The following is a 13025-nucleotide window of genomic DNA, read 5'->3' on the forward strand; positions in this document are numbered from 1 at the left end:
CCTTGCTTCTTCTCTTGATTTTGGTTCTTGAAGTCCAGACTTGTAGAATTACCATTCCACTTATGCCTTTGTTGCCACCTGGTATTCACTATGTTTCTGTTTCTAGCATTCCCTGTAGTGCTCTCAGTTTGACTACTATTCTAACAGAGTACCACAAACTGTGTAGCTTGAACAACAAACACTTGTTTCTCACAGTTTTGGGGAACAAACATCTCAGGTCACTGTGCCAGCATTATAAGTTCTGATGGAGACCCTCTTCCAAGTTTCTGACAGACTTACATATTCATATGACATCAAAAGGACAAGAAAGCTCTCTAAAATTTCTTTTTAAAGGTACTGATTTTGCTCATGGCCCCACTTCATTCCAAAAGGAGAGGGAGACAGAGAACACAAAGAAAAAAGTCCAAACACAACAGGATTTCTTACCAGATAAACAAAGATTTGAAATTATGTCTTAATGTTTAGAAGAAAAGAATTTGGATATAAAATATCCTAAATAAACATAAATTATTTCAAAATAGTAAATTTAAAGAAATAAGGCATATAAGAATGAGAGACACAATAACAGAGAGGATTTAGAATTTATCTAATGTTCTTTTAAATGTTTCAAAGATAGGAAAAAAGAAAGAGAGATAAATGACCTAACTAAAACTAACATATTATTGATTATGGCTTTTATCTTATTAACAATCCTCATTCTTACCTTAATAGTCATACTGTATTTCTATGTCTTCTCAATGAAGAAGGCTTTAGAAAAACCAGAAAAGGAAAGGCGTGACAAATTGACACAAGCCTTAGAAAATTTACAAAATTTATAAATCAGTCTGAGGGAAATGCTAAGATATCAAAAAATGCTATAGAACATTAAGCGCAAGATACACACTTTTTTATGAAAGGATTAAAAGAACTACAGATATAGAAGCAAATATTCACAAATCAGTTGTGTTTAAAAAATTGCAGGAGATATTAAAAATACAAAATGTTGTATCCTCGAGCTTTGCCTGCCTGGAGGCCAGAATGGAGGGGTAGAGCAGTTCTTGGTGGCCCCAGAAGGCAGGTGGCTGTGCCCAGCCTGGGGCTGCACAAGACATAAAGCCCTCTGGAAAAAACACAAAATGCACATTGTTGTGTTTCTTTACACCTTAGAATCATATTGCCTCCCTTGTTACCTACAGAATGGCTTCTTATCATGATTAGTTTAAAAGATTGCTTTTTCATAATCCCTTTACATATACATAGTAGAAAAATGTTTGCTTTCTTTCTCAGAACCTACTGTTTTAAAAAAAAATTGGATATTTTATTTATTTCAAATGTTATCCCCTTTCCCAGTTTTCCCTCCAGAAACCCCCTATCCTATCCCCCTCCCCCTGCTTCTATGAGAGTGTTCCCCCACCCATCTACCCACTCCTGCCTCCCTGCTCTGGAATTCCCCTATACTGGGGCATTGAACCTTCACAGGACCAAAGATCTCTCTTCCCACTGATGTCCAACAGTCCAGCCTCTGCTACATATGCAGCTGGAGTCATGAGTGGCCCCATATGTACTCTTCCTGGGAGCTCTAGGGGGTCTGGCTGGTTAATATTGTTTTTCTTTCTATGGGCTTTCAAACCTCTTCAGCTCTTTCAGTCCTTTCTCTAACTCCTCAGCTGGGGACCCCCATGCTTAGTCCAATGGTCAGCTGCAAGCATCTTCCTCTGTATTTGTCAGGTTCTGGGAGAGCCTCTCAGGAGACAGCTATATCAGGCTCCTGTCAGCAAGCACTTCTTGGCATCTGAAATAGTATCTGAGTTTGATGTCTGTGTAAGGGATAGATCCCCCAGTGGGGCAGTCTCTGGGTGGTCTTTCCTTCCAATGACTTATGCTCTAAGATCAACAATGGACAAATGGGACCTCATAAAATTGCAAAGCTTCTGTAAAGCAAAGGGCACTGTCAATAGGACAAAACAGCCACCAACAGATTGGGAGAAGATCATTACCAATCCTACATCTAATAAAGAGCTAATATCCAATATAAACAAAGAACTCAAGAAGTTAGAAACCAGAGAACCAAATTACCCTATTAAAAAATGGAGTGCAGAAATCCCGTAGGAGGACTAGCAGTCTCATTTAATCAGGACCCCCAAGATCTTTCAAACACTGGACCACCAAACAGGCAGCATACACCAGCTGATATGAGGCCCCCAACACACATACAGTAAAGGGCTACTTGTTTTGTGTTCATTCAGAGATGATGCACTGAACACTCAAGAGACTGGAGGCCCCAGGGAGTTTAGAATTCAGGGGTGGGTGGGGGATGGGGATATCCACATGGAGACATGGGGGTGGGGAGGAGGTACAGGATGTGGAACAATCTGAGGGTAGACAGGGGTGGGGATAAAATATGGAGTGTAAAAAATGAATTAATTAATTAATTGAAAATATATTTTTAAAAAACCCAAAAATCTATAAATAATATTAAATAAGCAAAGTATTAAAAAAAAATAGGTGCGAGCTAAACAAAGAATTCTCAACTGAGGAATACCAAATGGCTGAGAAACACCTAAAGAAATATTCAACATTCTTAGTCATCAGGGAAATGCAAATCAAAAGAACCTTGAGATTCCACCTCACATTAGTCAGAATGGCTAAGATCCAAAACTCAGGTGACAGCAGATGCTGGCGAGGATGTGGAGAAAGAGGAACACTCCTCTATTACTGGTGGGATTGCAAACTGGTACAAACATTCTGAAAATCAGTCTGGTCATTCCTCAGAAAACCACTCCTAGACATATACCCAAAAGATGCTCCAATATATAACAAGGACAAATGTTCCATTATGTTCATAGCAGCCTCATTTATAATAGCTAGAAGCTGGAGAGAACCCAAATGTCCTTCAACAAAATGAATACAGAAAATGTGGTACATTTACACAATGGAGTACTACTCAGCTATTAAAAACAATGACTTCATGAAATTTTTAGGCAAATGGATGGAACTAGAAAGTACCATCAACCTGAGTGAGGTAACCCAGTCACAAAAGAACACACATAGAATGCCCTCACTGATAAGTGGATATTAGCCCCAAAACTCAAACTACCCAAGATAAAATTCACATACCACAGGAAGCTCATGAAGAAGGAAGACCAAAGTGTGAATACTTCAGTCCTTCTTAGGAGGGGGAACAAAATACTCATGGGAGGAAATATGGAGACAAAATGTGGAGCAGAGACTGAAGGAAAAGCCATTAAGAGTACTTACTTTTATTAGAAGCTATCTAGTAAAGAGGTATCAATGGAAAGTCTTGCAATAAGGAATGTTGAATAGTCCTACTTTATGCCAATATGTTGTAAAACAGCCATTAGAAATAATTCTTAAGCAGCTCCATCAGTCCATAATTTACCATTATGTGAATAATGTTTTGGTGGCTGATTCAAATAGACACCTTAGGAAAAATGTTTGATAAAACAAAGAGAATTTTGGTTTCTTGGGGATTACAAATTGCTCCTGAAAAGATACAAAGAAGAGATTCTCTTAATTATCTAGAATATAGGGTAGGTCTACAAAAAAATTCAACCACAGAAAGTACAAATCAGAAGAGACCAATTAAGAATTCTTAATGATTTTCAATTTTTTGGGGGGAGATATTAACTGGCTACAGCATATAATTGGATTGACTACTCAAAAGCTAAGTAATTTATTTCAAGCCTTACAAGGTAGTAAAGACTTAAATAAATCAAGAAAATTATCAGCTAAGGCAGAAAAGAAACTGGCTCTGGAAAAGAAAGAATGGAAGGAAAGAAGAAAGGAAAGAAAGAAAGAAAGAAAGAAAGAAAGAAAGAAAGAAAGAAAGAAAGAAAGAAAGAAAGAAAGAAAGAAAGAAAGAAAGAAAGAAAGAAAGAAAGAAGAGAGAGGGAGGGAGCAAAGGAGGGAGGGAGGGAGAAAGAGAGAAAGAGGAAAAGGAAAGAAACAAAAAACAAAATACAAGATGCAGATGTAGATTGTCATGATCAAAAGATGGCCTATATTTTTGTTATCTTGATTTCTACTCATTCTCTCACAGGAATTCTTATGCAAAGGGAATATTATATCTTAGAATGGATGTCTTTAGCTCACAAACAAAGCAGAAAATTCAAAATCTATGTAGAAATGGGGGCTGGAGAGATGGCTCAGCGGTTAAGTGCACTGACTCTTCTTCCTAGGTTCTGAGTTCAATTCCCTGCAACCACATGGTGGCTCAACACCATCTGTAGTGAGATCAAATGTTCTCTTCTTGTGTGTCTGAAGACAGCTACAGTTACTCATACATAAAATAAATAAAATCTTTTAAAAAAATAATGATTTCTGAATTGATTCTGAAAGGAAAAATGAGAGTTGGTCAATAATTAGGAATAGATCTAGAAGAAAGTGTGGTTCCTCTTACTAATGCTGAGATTTCCTCATTATGGGCAGAAAATGAATTTTGGCAAAGAGTTTGGAGCAATTTGGGGGAGGAAATTAACAACTCACATCCAAAAAGGAAATGACTTCAGTTTATAAAAAGAACCAATTAGATTCTCCTTCATATACTGTACAGAACTCAAATTTCTGGAGCCTCTACATTTTATACTGATGCAAATTAATCAGGAAAGGCAGGCTATAAATTTTTAAAAGTTTGAGAATCTTTATGATTAAGTTAAAAATCTGAATTATATGCAATTTTTATGGTATTATTAGATTTTCCATACTCTCCTAACATAGTAATTGACATTTGATATGAAGAAAAGAGTTGTTTTGCATATAGAAACTGCTGAATTTATTCAGGATGATTCTGAATTAACTTCACTACTGATTTAACTACAACAAATGTCCAGAAATAGAAATCATCAATTGTATATAACAATTATCAGATCCCATATGTGTCTACAGGCCCTCTAGCATGATGAAAATGATCAAATACTAATAGGAAATGTGCTAGAAAGTTCAGAGTTTCATAAAAAAAAACACCATGCTAATACAAACGGTATAAAAAGGAAATTTTTTATCACTTGCCAAAAGCCAAGGAAATTATAAGGAAATGTCCTATTTGTTCTCTTTATAACCAAAATCCATTACTTACAGTAATGGAGTAACCCTAAAGGTACCCAAAGAAATGAAATTTGACAAATGAATATATTTCATTTTGCAGAATTTGGTGAACTGAAATATGTATGTATAGAAATATGTTCATGATTTTGATGGGCAACTGCATTAAGTTCTGAAGAGGCTAATTCTGTAACATTCCCCTTTTATTAGAAGTTATAGCTATTATTGGAATACCTTTACAAATTAAGATTGACAATGCTCTAGTACATGTCTCTAATAAAATGAAAGTGTTTTTACATATTATAATATAAAACACATTATAGGTATCCTACACAATCCTACAGAACAAGCAGTTGTTGAAAGATCTAATCAAACTTTAAAGATGCTTAACAAGCAAACATGGTCAACAAAGACCTCCAGAGAAAGATTGCATAAAAATGCCAATGATAAAACAAAAACAAAAACAAAAACAACTAAAGCTACTGAGAGACACTGGATCCTGGGAAAAAACTGCTGAACTTAAAACCAGCCCGCATATATTAAGAATGTCTTAACTTCCAAAAGGAGGGAGGAAATGTATTACATTGAGAGAGAAGCTTTGTATATGTTTCCACAGGGAAAAAAAATGAGATCTTGATTCCTTCCAAACTAAAAGAAATCAGATATGACCTTGGAAGACCCCCTCTTGAAGATCTTAGCTACAGACAGGAAGAAAGAAATTATCATGACCAGCAAAACAGATGACTTTGAGACTTGCTGAGACATGAAAATGTCTCCAGCCATGATTTCAGCTATGCATAGCTGGTAAATCTCTGGCTACAGAATCCTAAGGACTTATCATGCCATTCTTTCAATAGACATAGATAAAATTTATATTACTTTTTGGGTATGCAATCCAAACTGACTTATAAAGTAAAACAGATGACTCATCTGCTCAAATAAAGAGTAGAGAATCATCCATAACTGATTTGTGCACATTCCAAACATATTTTATTGCAGAAATGTATATTACCTCTAAAAGCTTCTATGTTCATAGGGAAAAAAAGAACCAGACAAGCAGCCCTAACAAAGATTCATTCTTGATGATGTTGAAAAGGATCCTGAGACACTGAGACATTTTTATTCCAGCATCCTTCCTGATACTACCTCAGACTGCCTTAATAGCTCTTTTATCAAAATCGCTTCCAGTACAGCTTCAAAGAAGGCTGCTGGCTCCAATCAATCAGTCTAGCCTTGAAGATTGATCCAATCGGGGCTTCATTTAAGCTTATATTTTCACAGCACATTGAAATTGGACAACAAATGTTACAGCTAGCTTTCTTAAGACTTGACCATTTTCCTACAACCACTTTGGAAATCAGTCTTGCGGTTCCTCAGAAACTGGACAAGACTTCCAGAGGACCCTGCTAAACCTCTCCTGGGCATATACCCAAAGGATTCCCCGGCATCCAATAAAGACACATGCTCCATTATGTTCATAGCAGCCTTATTTATAATAGCCAGAAGCTGGAAAGAACCCAGATGTCCCTCAATGGAGGAATGGATACAGAAAATGTGGTATATTTACACAATGGAATACTACTCAGCAATTAAAAACAATGAATTCACAAAATTTTTAGGCAAATGGTTGGATCTGGAAAATATCATCCGAAGTGAGATAACCAAATTACAAAAGAATACACATGGAATGCAATCTCTGATAAGTGGATATTAATTAGCCCAGAAGCTCTGAATACCCAAGGCACAATTAGTATAACAAATGACTCCCATGAAGAAGTAAGGAGAGGGTCCTGATCCTGGAAAGGTTTGATCTAGCATTGGAGGGGAGTATCAGGACAGACAAAAAGGAGAGAGGTGATTGGAGAATGAGTAAAGAGAAGAAGGTTTATGGGACATATGGGGGGAACTGGGAAAGGGGAAATCATTTGGAATGTAAACAAAGAATATAGAAAATAAAAATATATAATTAACTAAAAAAAGACAAAAAAATAAAGTAGGAATCAAATTTTTAAAAAAAAGACTTGACCATTTTCCCAATTTTTTTGCACCCCCCAAAAGAAAACCACACCCCCAAACCAGCAGGAATTTTAAGAGAGTAACACCCAATTCTGAAAAAGCAAGATGGATGATTTGATAGCTCTATGGGTGTTAGATGCTTATTATTAAAAAGGTGTTGGTTACAAGCTATTAAATGGTATTGGTCAGGGAGAAAACAAGGTATAGAAACTTCGACTCTGGAACTTTTATCTTCTCTTTCCTCTATCCTTCTTTCTTTCTTACATAGGAGAGAAGAGTTGAAAAGGAAAAAAGAGAAGTTATAAGAAACCAAAAATTGTACATTGATACAGATCTTTGTATACTGAGGCACAATGTGTGTGTGTGTGTGTGTGTGTGTGTGTGTGTGTGTGTGTATAAATCTTGTATACCTAGGCAATTCTTAAAAATGCAATATTAAGTCTGAATCCTTTTAAAAGCAGCATAAACTGTTTAGGGTAATTAAATAATGCAAATTAATAGTCAATCAAACTTATGGCTATGTCAGATACTAGTTTAATTTATTACAAAAATACATTTCCAAGGTTGAATACATAGTAAATTGCCAGAAACAAACAATACTTGGCAATTCAGACATAATAAAATATCTTTAAGTACAATATTTTGTAGATATCTGAAGTTTTTAAAGCCCATCTACACAATATGGTATTTAAAGAGGTTTTATTATTAGAAAGCCTTTTTGGCAATGAGACTGGTCTGCTTCTAGCACCATCCTCATTCTACTTCAAAGAAGATGATAAGCATCAAAGAACCTCCATATGGAGTCTGCTTCATATATGGCATGTTAGCCACCAGGAAAAACTGCCATTTTCAGACAAATGCTGGCTTAACTAGACAAACAACCGCTGAGCTTTGCAACTGACTGCTCTTCTAGAGGTGGTGAGTTCAATTCCCAGCAACCACATGGTGACTCACAACTATCTGTAATGGGCTCTGATGACCTCTTTTGATGTATCTAAAGACAATGACAGTATACTCATATATATTATATATAAAATCTCAAAATTTAGAACCTGCAACTGGGCAGGAGAGAAAGGAAAGTGGAACTTGAGATCAAGTAGAGGCGTCTCAGGTAGGGATCAGGAGGAGAAGGAGGAGAGAATAAAACCCAGGAGGTCACCATTGGAGACCTGGATGGACCGGGAGCACATGGCCAAGAGAAGTTTACCCTGAGGACAAACAGCTAGAACAGAAGCTTTCCAAGAGGTCCTAACTTGACAACAAATGGGCCATCCATGTGTGTTTTAACAGCATAGAAGGATTAGCATAGCTGAGAACCTGCCCTGCATAATGCTGGCAGCTTATTAATAAATTACAATATTTCTGTGTCATTTTCTTGGGAAGAAGACAGGCAAAAGTGGGGTATAAAAACCCAATGGATATTAAGAAACAAAATGGGGTATAGCAACACCCTAAAAAATATTTATAGAAACAAAGGGGCATTTAAAGACGTAATTGAATTGAAATAAAGTCATAAGAGCAAGGTCCTAAGCCAGTATGACTTGTGTCCTTATAAGAAAAGAGAACTGGGGAAGCAGATGACCAGACACCAAGAAAAGGCTATGTTTTAACACAGCAAGAAAGTAGTCATATGCAGCCCAAAGACAGAGACCACATGAACAAACAGATCTGAAGCCACTTGATCTTGCAGTTTCCAGAACTATGGCCAAATATATCTTGGTGGCTTCAACCCTCTGTGCAGTACACTAGATGTACTAAAAAAATATATACAATGTACTTTTTCTCTGTGTCGATGATTCCCAAATTAGCACATTAAGTCCTGACCTTTTAAAGGTTTCAGGTAGGCTGCCTAAATGAAGTAGCATTTAACATGTCCACAGGAAAATTGCCACTGAGTTTTCCTGCTCTATCTCCACCACGCAATGAAAACAACTCCCTCCACAGACAGCCATCCTAAACCAGAAACATGGGAGCCTTCTCCCTGACCTCACATCCAATTATAGCCCTGCTGAACCTCTCTCACTACAATTGCTTATTGAGTCCCATCCTCTGTGCCCTTGCCATTACATAGGTCCAAACACTCATTATCTCTTACCTGGGCCATTGAAACACCCTTCTAATTGGTCCCCCTGCATCCAATCTTGGCCCTATAAGTCAATTTCTTCCCGGGTAGCTACAAGTTTTTACATAAATTACAAATTGAATTTTCCTTTCACCTCCAGCTCCTTAACCTGCTCACAACACCATCTCTTACCTATCCTACACATCCTTTCAGGAATTTCTTTTGCCTCCCCTTCAACTTTAAACATACGGGACTAATATCACACTATTGACAGACAGTGGGCCCCATGTATCCTCTCCCATGTTAGTCCCTATATGAAATCCTGCTGCTTCTCCCTTCCTTTTTTCAATCTTTGAGATAAAGTCCAGTATGTTGTGCCCTTCAAAAGGCCACCTCACTTCTGAGAGCCATGGATGAGGCTGAGCAGTTTTTCTTTACCAGAGCTCCCTAAGCAGCTTCCAATTGATACCTCGATGGTACATGCTTTAAATCTACTATTATTTTATAAAATATTTTTGTATTTTAATTGTTTATCATGAGAAGGAAAACTTCTGTATGTCTTCCTGGGTTCCTGGACCTATACTTGTGCACAGATATCAATAAACATTTCTTGAGTAGACCGTGTGAGCACAAAACCTAAGTCCCAAGCCTTCTGCAATCCAGTGTAGAAGAGGGGTGCTGGAGAGAGACCTGGATCCCTATAGCCTCTCAGCTTTAATCTTCCAGTGTCAAGGTATGGAGGGACTAGCTCCAGTTACTGAGAGAACAGAATCACAACTTTATTTATTTATTTATTTATTTATTTATTTATTTATTTATTTATAGTGTGTGGATATATATTCCACCAGGCTGGCTCAGGAGATTGAATTTAGGTTGATAACAAGCTTACCCACTGAGACATCTTCCTGGATCCATATACACGCATTTTAAAATGTATATGTTTAGTGACTACCCAAGTCAGCGGCCAGAAAGCAGTTGCTAAAGACTGAGCGTTCAAAGACAAGCACAGTTTATTATTGCAAACTACTCATTAACCAAGAAACGGCCATTTAGTAGTGAATTAATACTGCAGTCATGATCTGATTTTGTATAATTCAGAGTTTCTCAGTCTTGGCACCTGTGACATCTGTGCTGGATTTTCTTTCAGAGCAAAGAGGTCCTATGCACTCCAGAGCACTTTGTGGCAACCCCCACTTCTACCTGCCAGATGTCAGCAGACTCTCACCTCCTAGGTATGACAAGAGAAGGTCTCCAAATGCTGTCAGATGTTCCCTGGCTAGAGAAAAGAGCAGAGCTGTGACGGTATTGAAGAATGGGACTGCCCACAGCACAGCCTTGACCTTCAATGTCAGTTAAGCCTTCCATAACACTTCTCAAGACAAGGATTCCCAGAACACTTTACGTGGTCCCTCAGGAGAGCACTTATTCTCTGTAGGAACAAATCTGCCAGAGTTTATCATATGTTTTTAAAGGCATTTAAATCAACTGCATGTAAAACCTTTAAGAGTTTTTCTAATATAATTACCCTGTAAAAAGATGAGATCATGTCATTTATTGTTCTATAAAAATGTAGGGTTGCATTAAAAAAAAAAAGCAACCATGTGCTGATTCCCATTTGGAAAGGAAAGAGGTCTGTAATTTAATTTGAAAGCTGCTCCCTCTGCCTTAGAGAGAGGGAGAGAATGAAAGAGGAAGCAACAGGGAGAAGAAAAGAGCAGTGGGGGTTGTTTGATCCAAACAGGAAGAGGGAGCAGCTCTGTTAACTCCCTGTTGCCTTTGTTCTTGGCTTGACTTTAACTCATTGCTATTGATCAGTGTGGTCAACATTAGAACAGTAAGTTCTGTTACTCAGCCTGATAAGATAAAGGTCAATATAATATTCTGATGGACACAGTTTACATGTTCAAAATATTCCATTAATAAATAATTAAACATGAAAACGATACTACATCTTCTTAAAGTTATTTGAGGTAAAGGGGATGCTTCCCATGCTAGGATATGTGGGATTTTTTAAAATGTCCTGCACAGATGTGAACTCTATCCTCTGAAAGTTTATGATCTAGATGGGGAATATAAAAATTAATGAAATAGTCACAGTGATGGGGGTATAATTACAAATTGAATAAATGCTATGCGGAAAAGTAATTAAGGAACCTGACCCAGACTTTGGGAGCTGACACTTGAATTGAGTTCTGAAGAAGAAACCTGGGATTAAGTAAGACATGGAAACTCAGACACAGATGGAGGGGACAGTATGAGTAAATGTCCTTGACTGAATGAAGCACAGTGGGAGCTGAACCAAGATCCTTCGGGGGTCAAGGGGGGACCTTGTGGAGCTGGGAGCATAGCAAGGCATGGTAGTTTATGTGGAAGGACTACTGTGATGTGCAGGCTAAGAAATCACCTTGCTCATGCTGTAAAGAATGATTAATAAAGCAGGCAAATAGAGATGCAGAGAGAGTCTAATGACTTACCTACATCCAGATCCTGGTTCTTCTTTGCAAGCTCAAGCAGAAGGAATTATTCCACTCTGTACACACATGCTGAAAGCACTGGATCAAAGAAGAAACCAGTCACTAGGTCAAGAAGTCTGTCACAGAGGTCACCATGCATGAGACATCCAGATAGGAAAATCCATCGAGACAGAAAGATTATGAGTGAGGGGAATAGGAGCAGTACTAATGAACACATGAGTCCTTTGGTTGTAGATGGAAATTATCTAGAATTAGGCTGTTGTGATGACTGCACAGCTTAATATACTAAAATCCAATGGACCAAATTCTTATGGGGGGCAAGACTTCACAGTATCTAAACCACACCTCAATAAACCTGTTAGAAAAAAACCTTCTCTGTGTTCTAGGACAAACTAAGTTCTAAGTTCTAGGTAAACATAATGTCAAGAGCTACCATTCACAATTCTCAATTTTAAATTCCCTTCTTCTAAAGCATCCCTCACCTTCTAAAATTCAATCAGGCAGAATAGAAGGTTTCTATTAAATTAGAGATACATAAACAGGAACAGCTGATCAATGATTGACAGAGAGCTCTGTAATTCCCAAATCACACTTTCTGTTAAGGAAAATTATGAGTGAACCAACTACTGGGAATTAGACCAATTGGAATTTTACTATTTTGTCAATGCAATCAAATAACAGATTTTAACTTTCAGTACGATTGTCATTTCCTACCCAGATAGGCACTTACAGATGTGTGACATCAATACTGGTCTCCAGCCTTAGCTTTCTGCATGAATTTCACAGGGAAATAATTGTACAAGAACATTTTTTAAAAACGCTTTTAAATTTTGTCAAAAATCTCAACTGCCTCATCATTACACTCATTGCTGGCTAAGTCACCAGGCTTTATATTAGATCATAATCTCACTAGCACTATTCTTCTAAGGAGTACATTATGTAGGATGTGTGTTTACACTGATATTAGAGGAAAAGAATCTTGTATAGGGACATTGCCTATTCAGGCAATTGGTCTGAATTCAATTCTGGCATTGCAGAAAATTCAACTCAACATAATATAACTGGAAATATAATGTCCTTTAACTGTAAAGCCCAGGGGATAGGAGCTTCAGGCACAACCAGATCCAGCGCACTCCGATCTCGCCGCTGCTAAGCTAGCTTCTTTTGCTAACTCAAGTGTATCTCTCTTGGGTGATGAATAGAAACAACACCTCCTTCTTTGCCACTCTAGGCAGTAAACTACCAAGACTCGGGACCTCTAGTGCTCAGTCACAGATCTATTACAGAGTCCGAGAGAATTTTACAAGCTGATTGACTTAGCCTAGATCACCAGTTCATCCACCCAGGATAAAATCCCACTTGCCCCATACAGGCTGTGAATACTTAGATAATTAATACAGATGGAGAAAAACAAACCCCTGCCACAACTGCAA

This window comes from Apodemus sylvaticus, chromosome 8 (assembly GCF_947179515.1).
Source record: "Apodemus sylvaticus chromosome 8, mApoSyl1.1, whole genome shotgun sequence".
Classification (NCBI taxonomy): Eukaryota; Metazoa; Chordata; class Mammalia; order Rodentia; family Muridae; genus Apodemus; species Apodemus sylvaticus.